Below are 9,057 nucleotides of genomic sequence, written 5' to 3'. Positions count from 1 at the left end.
ATTCAATGAATGAATGCAGGAAGGAGTAAATATTAGAATCGTGGAGTCTAGTTTAGTTTCTCTGCTTTTCTGTTTCTTTGAACAACAATTGTTCAGGTTTTAAATGCTATGTTTTTCTTTTTGGCCATTTTTCATTTTGAGTTTCTATCACCATGCCTAGAGTATTTCATTTCTGTGTTGTTTTAATTTTAGAAGTTGTGTTTGACAAGCATTGGAAAAACCTGAAGATTTCCATAGTTTGAAAAGTCATTTAATAACAAATGTAATAATATGAATTTCTTGTAGTAGTAGAAGCAAAAGCAGAGCATTCATTCAGCAAGGGCCTCTTATGAATTGTAGACCATGTTGATCCTTTAGCTGATGCTTAAAAATACTCTAAAAATATCTGTAATTAGCAAAGACAGAATCTGAGATTCAGATATAAGGCAAATTTCTCAAGGTCACATAACTAGTAATTGAAAAATTAAGTTGTTAATATTAATAAATACTTGTACAGTTCACAGAGTATCAAAATAATAGAGTGAAATCCTCCTCTCTATATATGGATACACATTCTCACACACACATTCACATATTTGTTTGCTCATTACATTTTGGATAACAGAGGACCATCTTATAGATTGAATATAAAAATATTAACAATTTTCTCTATACTTATTATAGTAAAATTAAAAAAGCTCTCAAGTAAACTCCTTTTTTGAACTAATGATATCTTATTCTTTGTGTACATGTATTTTTATTTTTCCTGCTTCTAAGGGTCTTGTAGGATAAGCAAGTGACTCTTTACACAGCCTGACTTTCTTTTGGAAGAATGGTCTGCTGCCTTGAAAAGAACTTACAATCACTCGGTTACCTTTCTTTAGATATGTTTGTTGTACTCCTTAGGGAGGCTTTGAAATCCTGACACTTCATATAAGCACAGTGTGTTTGCCAAAATCTATTCTTTGCTGAGAAAGCTGACTTTTTAAAAAAAAATTACTTATGGACACAGCATGGTTTATAGCTTCCCAGAGTGAGGAAATGGAAAAGAAAAATGGCAAAAATAAAATAGAAACCAGCTAGTTGGTAAAATAACTTTAGTTTTTATGAAAGCAGATGGAAAAACTTTAAGAAAGGAAGCATTTTAAGAATTAATTAAAGTTGCTGAATTGGAAAGGATATTTATTAAGCACCAATTGTGTAAGAAGCCTTGTGTATAATGTCTGGGTAAGTTTCATATTATGTGACTTTGTAACAGGCCATACACTTTTTTTTTTATAAAGATAGTGGTATTCAAGGCGATTAAACCGATTATTTGAAAATCATCTGCCTAAAAGATATTTACAAATTGTGAGAATTGTGAACGTCCAGAGTCAAGCACATGAATAAAATGAGAGTGCTGGAAGTAAGGACATTATTTACTAAATGAGATTTATTTTTCCTCTTCTCTCACCTTTTTTCTCACATTTTATTACCTTCTGTGCATCTCTTTCATATCATACTATTTAAGGATACTGTGGGAATAGGAAGTATTTAAAAATAATCATTGTGAAATTTTCCTCTTGCTGGTTATAAGCTCATTAAACCTTAGAGTTTCATGATTATATTGCCACAGTTTCATTAAATGTGAGCTAAAGCTAAAATGGAGTAACCAGTGGCACAATTATCTTTTCACTAGAAACAAGAAAGAGGCAAAATACATTAAAGTTTTTTTTTTTTTTTTCCTCTTAAGCTTCTTATTTGTAGCGTAGACAGTGATACCTGAGAGAAGTGAGCCTGTGATTGACTGGTATCACCACTAGGTTGGAGGTTCCAAACTACAGCAGTAGAAATAACTCATGAGTCCATTCATCTTCCTGGAGCTGAGAAGATGCAGTCGGAAGTCTGGGAATTTTGATACCAGGTCTAATATTTAGATCTAATATTGGTTTACTTACAGACATGGAATGTAAAATGGCCTAACTTCTAGTTCCCCTCTGAAATCTGCTAGGGTTCTCAGCCAAACGACACTCCTTATCAAGGGTGTCCCATATCTGCTTACCTCTGAAAAGTAGGTTTCTATCCCTTGAAAATCCCATCAGGTTATTGAGACAAGACAGTCACATACTTTCATAGGATCTAGTGGCTACCAAAATTAAAACAAAGATTTTGGCCTCTGCTGGAAGTGTGCCTCTGCTCCCAGTACATCTCCCCTGACCCTAAGTATGTGTGATTAATAAGCTGCTATCATTCTCATCTGTACAGAAGTAGGGGCTATGTTTCTCCAGCACTCTGACTCTAGTGGGGGGATGTTCTTCTTATAAGAGAGGTAAATAGGAGCCATTTAAAAGAAAGGGGGTCACATGGGAAGAGTTCTTAGGTCAGTGAGTGAGAGAGAAGTGACCTGCGGAAAGAAAGCTCCTGTGACCACAGAGTCACTTCCCAGGTCATTTCATCTTATTAGTGATGACCACGTATGTGAGAACACCAAAATGTTAAATTTCAGTGTCTAACTTTCCATCAAAAGGTGCAAGGAAGAGAAGCAGGGAAAGAAGATGACAAATAACATGATCCACAAAAAAGAGAAAAGTCAAACAACATAAATAGAAATGAAAATTTACATTAACCAGATGAAAATTTACATTAACCCAAAATAATGAAGATTATCAATAATTGTAAACATGTGGGAAGTTAAAACGCTTCTGTTAATTTTAATGGCTTTAAAATTAATTGATTATGTGAAGCAAACATTTATAGGATGTGTTATGAATTTTATGTGGTATTTAGAAGGTAATGCATAGTAACAATATTATACAGAGCATTAGGGGGACAATGAAGGTATATGCCATAGCCAGAGCTTCTGTTACACATAAAGTCATACAACATCACTGTGACAGTTAATGGTAATATGCAAACTTCATTAGATAAAGAAGCAACACGCAGATTAGCAAAGTGTGTTTCTAGGTGTGTTTGCTGGAGTGTGGAGCTATGTTGTTGAGTATTATACACCGTACATGGTCCTTCAGTTTTTGTTCTCTTTCACTGTTATAGTACTGTAGATCCTATTTGCCACCAACTGAGCATCTTTGTCTCATCCTAGACTCCTCCACCATATTTTTGCCTGGGAGTGAACCAAGTATAAATTCCTTAAACTGTGTGCCAAATTAAAACTTTTAAACTTGAGATGTCAAGTACTCCATTCCATTGACAAGAAAATTGAATAATATGATTATTAAAGTTGTAAATTAAAGAAATATAATAAAAATGATGGGGCCTTTTAAAGATCCATGACTCAACTGATAGGGCTCACATTCTGGGACACTTTGAGCATCAAAATAATGATTATATTAGGTTGTAATCCATTGACTATGTTAGGAATTCATGAATTTGTATTGGTATAACAAATGATTGAAAATAACTGGAGGAGAAATCTTCTCTTTTATTGTAATCCTGATTTTAAAATTTCCTAATGTACCAGCCATCCTTTTTCATCAACCATAAACATGGATGGAATTCTATAGACCTGGGCTAAATTCTGACTTCAGTTATATTTTTTGACTTTCAAAGACTCATTAATATTTACAGATAAAGTAATGGATTTAAAGACAAGAAATAGGGGCTGGGGATTTAGCTCAGTGTCATAAGCGCCTGCCTTGCAAGAGGCAGTTGTGAGTTCGATCCGGTGCGGTACCGATAAAAACGAAAAAAAATTTTTCTTCCTATGTTTGTATATTTAGAAAAATAATTTTTTTATCATTTTTTCATATATCGCACCTGAGTCTCCCCAGAATTCTTATGAAAATTGTTTTTAATTATATTGATAGCCTGCTTTGAAACTCTAGGAAATAAGTTTCTGAGCTTAACAAATAACTCAATTGACACTTGGAGTTATAAAACTATAGCTATAGGTTTTGTTTTAATACTGAAGCTCATTTATTTTAAAATTTTCAATCCAGAAATTATTGCTATTTGAAATTACCTTATGTATTTTGTTTCTTCCTTATAATTGGTAGAAATTATTTTGTTATTTCCTATAAAATAAAATTAACTGCTTTTTAATGACAGAAATCAGACAGGAAATATCATATAAAGAAGATAATATTATAAAAATGACTATGCCAGTAAAATGTGACAAAAATACAAAACAATAGAGCTTTATTGTATAGGGACATATAATAAGCTTTATGATTGCTTGTCTTAGAAAAATAAAAAATCTAAATCAAATAGAAAATATAAGTAAAATTTAACTTTCTTCCTTTTCTCCTATTTATTACCAAATATACTCTATTGTCTAGTCTAGGTCCTAATACAAGTTCTTATTGTAATGTATATCATTAGATCATCATTGAACCAATCTTTAAAAATTATCCCTTGAACTAAAATGTGAATTCTTCTTTAAAATAAAAATGAGTGCTAAGAATATAATTTCAGTTATAAGAATAAACTTTATAAATAACATTCTAGCAAATGCTTAGAATGACTTTCAGTGACAGTTTTAATAAATGCATATCATGGGATTTATTTACAGATAACTATAAGACATACCTTTGAAAATTATCTCCAAGTAATAAGAAAACTCAATGAGATTTTAGAAAGGATTTAAAATAATCTTTATTCCCATAGGAAAAATAAATGAAATATGTTTTTTTTTCCTCTAGATATATTGTTCAGTGAAACATTGGGGATAAACATGTATTATTGTCAGATCCAAGAGACTGGTCATTTTAAAGAGCTTAAAATTTATTATAGGTAGCTGCACGCACCCACAAACAGACAGATTCTGAAACTTGGTGATAGGTAAATGTAATAAAAGTATTTGCATTTCCTTTATTTTTTCTGCTATAAATTGTTTGCCTCTCAATCCTTGTTTAAAAGGATTACTCATTTTACTACATTACTCATTTTTAAAGAAAATAAGCAGAATAAACAAGACAGTCCAATTAGTTATGAAAGTAAATAAAATTCTAGAATACAAATGTTGAATTCTCCTTGTTCCTAAAAATATGATTTGATTTATAAGCCAAAATGTGATTTTGTTCATTTGGCTATTATTTAGTAAATATGTCATGAAAGTATTAATATTACAATAAGAAAAATACAGCAAAAAATCAACTAATCAAAAAATGTTGCTGTTTAGAATGATTTCAAAACACTGATTAAAGTTAAGAACAAGTAAGAAAACAAAAGAAAGGCTATTTAAATACCAAATGTCTTAAGAAACTGATGATAAATTAAGATTATGATAAATCAAAAGGCAGAAATTTTTCTCTATATTTAGTAATAGAGGATTATTGTAAGATTCTCTCTCTCTCTGCATATATATATATATATATATATATATATATATATATATAGTACTTTGGACTTAACTGAGTATGTGTGGGTATATTTATATATGTGTGTTTATATTCAGTCTGGGACAGGAAGTGAGAATGACTAAATGTGGATGAAGAAAATATTGTTCCATAGCAGAGTACTAGAATTGTTTAGTATTTCAAAATATGACAAGATGACAGGAATTTATTTGGTCATTGAACTCTTTTTAGGTGAGTAATTTTGACTTTATGGAAGCTCTATTTGCACTCTAAAATTTATTTTTACTGAGTCTCTAAGTCATCTTTTGTGGCATATTTTCATTAGATTCATTCAGATTTCAATTCATACATTATTCTTTAGATCCATCTGTAGATCTGGACATTATCTCCATATCAAGCACCTTTTTCTCTTCTATTGCTTGTTTTTGAAGTGCTGAGAATATAATGTGAGCTTTGTGTATTTAACAAGCAAATGCTCTACCACTGAGCTATATCCTTAGCATTTTTTTTTTATATTTTAAGTATTTCTAATTAATGGAGGCTGGCCTTTGAAAATGGGTTTCTCTGCCTCAGCCTCCCAGCAGCTCCAATAATAGTCCTGTACCACCACACTCAACTTCACTCTGAACAAACTGTTGCTTAACTCACAAATAATTCATCTCATTTATGATTTTGTAAAATAAGTTCAACAAAATTCCTCTATTATTTAACCTGCCTATCTTCATTTATAATGTAACATGCTCAATAACAAGAGTTTTATTTTATTGAATATGGTCTATATTCAACTCTTATGAAAGGACTGATAACTGTTCAATATTATTGTACTACATTTAAAACAAATTGTATGTCAATCTGGGTTTTTCTGATTAAAACCTAAAATACCTTTTGAGACCATTGTGCCTAAATGTGTAATAAGAACCATGTACTCCATATTAATATGAATATAGGTCATAAAGTCACACTAGTTTCTATAGTGATCATCCAGTTTCTATTCAACAGGAGCCATTAGCCTTAAAACTTGAGAAATTCCTATCTCTTTTGAGTGAGTCATCCCTATCTCTAGTGATGGAACCCAGGGCTTCTACTACCCTAAGCTGTAATCCTAACCCTTTTTAATTTATTTTTACATTTGAGACAGTGCCTTGCTGGGTCACTAAATTTCCCAGATTGGCTTTAAATTTACAATCCTACTGCCTCAGCTGTCAGGGTCCGGGGATTTTAGGTATGGGCTACCATGCCTGGGTAATAGTTTCTCATTTGATCTGGTCTTTCTCCTTTTTTTTTTTTTAAGTGTCCCTAAGAATTGTGCTGTCCTTTGTGGGTTCAACTGGTTTCTTTCACACATCAGAACCTTAGTATTTTTCATGCTCGATCTTTGAATTGTATTAAGATCTAATATAATTTGCCCTACACCACAGTGAGACCCTTTCTAATCTAGTAATTTTTCATTGCAGTTTGCACTTTAAAATCAACTGGGGAGATTTTAAAACTAAAGTTGCTTGAGTCCTACCTCAGACAAGTAAATCAAGATGTATGAGTGTGGGATTTCATTGTGTATTTTTAAATGTTTCTAAGGCAACTACAATGTGCAGCCTTGGCTGACATCTACTGTGTTAACCTGAGTGCTATCCTCAAGATCTCCTTTCTGTGTCTTGCAACACTGCTCATGATGTTTTTATCCTAATCCTTTGGTACTAGTTGCCATGTACTAGGTAAATCTCCAGCCAATAAAGAGCATTCTACTGTAACAAAGGATAAAAACCATCACATATGCACGTCTACATGTATATATGAGTGTATGTGTGCATGCTTACTTCAGTCAAGATTATTTAATTTTACAACAGTCCAATGTAAACACACATTCACGTATTTAGGCATTACTATGTAATACTGTGCTTTACAAAAGAGTTAACTGTGTCTTTCTATGGAAAATATGATGAAAAATAAAGACAAAAGAAAGGAAAAAAGAGGAAAGGGAAAGAAGGAAGGAAGGCAGAAAAACCTCCTCCGGAAATGCTTCCAAGAATCTTTTTGGAGATAAACTCTTGAAAGCTGCTTGAGTGAAAATGCTTCATCTCAGGTGTGAGTGTTACAAAACATACACCTGGAGGGATGGAGAAGCGTTCATTGCGATTTGATCTGAAGCTTATCTGTACCCTGTCTCTTTTTTGTCTTACAAAGAAATTTTCTGATACAGAAAAGAACATTGATGATTTATTTGAATACTAGGAAATAGATGAGGTATTTGAAAATTAGTATTGCACTATTTCCCAATTCAAGAATGCTTTGGTCAAGATATACTTGCAAATGTGCTAATAGTAAAACAAGCAGGAACAGAAAAATTTTTTAGGAAAAGAACACCAATAAAAAGCTGTCAAAATAATAAAGCATTCTTAAATACTCTACATCCTAGTTTTTTAAAGCTAGGGATAGATTAGAATAGTTATGTGCTTTTAAAATATCCTTATATTTTTTATAAATATATAGTTGTTGATGCTGAACATACTCATAATTACTCTGTCTTTAGCTTTCCATTTGCTGTGTATATTTTCTACCACTCAAATGCCCAATAGTTGAGATACGTTTTGTTTCTGTTCCTCTACAAAGCTAATTTTTGAGGTATACGTAAAAATGCACCAAAAGCCTATGTATGAGCATAATTTGAAAGAGGAAACAAAAGAAAAACAGCAAAATTTGTCACCAACTTCCTTGTCCAGATAATGACTGAATGTTTACGACGGAGCACACATTGTTAGGATCATAGGAAGAACTTGTAAATTAGGAGAGCAGAAAATAATTCAGACAAAAGTATATTGGACCCTGGTTAGAGCAACACTTTGGCAGTCCATTTTTTGGTTTTACCAAGATTTCCTGAACAGTATTATACAAAGCCTCGACTTTGCTTCTCTAGAGGGAAAGAATAAAAACCAAGCTATTAGTGTAAGCAGGCCAAGAAGAAAGAGTCGTATTCCTCCTGTGGAGAACACAAATAAGTGGCATTTTCTCAGTGTGTGGTTCATGAAATACCTATATAGAAATGACAGTTGATGCTTGTTTAAAATGAGCATTTCTGGGCACTGTTCCAGGAACAATGAATTAGAGGATCTGCGTTGGGTGAAAAATCTTCATTTATGCTGTGTCCAAGGTGATTTTAAAGTAAAGGAAAGTTAAGACCAGTGAAGGTGTGCCTTAGAAACCTGTGATTGCCTCCACTGCTCTATGACACTGTGTTCTTTCACACTGTACCCATTCCCCAGAGGAGACCTTAATAAGCTGTGATGGGGAGAAACCAGAGGAGGGGGGGAGAAGAAGCACAATCAGTGTGATCCCTGTAGTCTCTGCCTTCAATAAGAGCTACCAGAAAACTACCAGCCAAAGACAAATGTCCCAAGGACACAATCCAGAACAGGCAATTTTGGAACTACAAAGAAGTAGAGAATATTTTACCTTAAGGGGGCCTACAATCTAATGGAAATAAATACATGCAAAGTAGTATGAGAAAAAGTCTAACCAGGCTAATTACTTGTGCTGTTTTATAGAGTATTATTTTTATTCTATTTTCTCATAGAGAAAGGAATTCTGAATTCATTTTCTAATCCAGGGATTTTCATTAAATACTTATATGCATTATCATAATACAGTGTAGATTTTCTAATCTGGACTCTAAAATTCCTATTGACCTACTCACTATACACACGTTCTATAGTCTTGATTTTAAAAGTGTTTCCATATCAAATGTTTTGTCTTTTTCTCACACTATTGATAGAAATCTCATCATTTTCAA

This window comes from Cavia porcellus, unplaced genomic scaffold (genome assembly GCF_034190915.1).
Source record: "Cavia porcellus strain 051 isolate PalLab524CR breed Dunkin Hartley unplaced genomic scaffold, mCavPor4.1 scaffold_4, whole genome shotgun sequence".
In the NCBI taxonomy this organism is placed as follows: domain Eukaryota; kingdom Metazoa; phylum Chordata; class Mammalia; order Rodentia; family Caviidae; genus Cavia; species Cavia porcellus.
The sequence above is the reverse complement of the archived record's forward strand: the minus strand, read 5'-3'. Positions refer to the sequence as shown.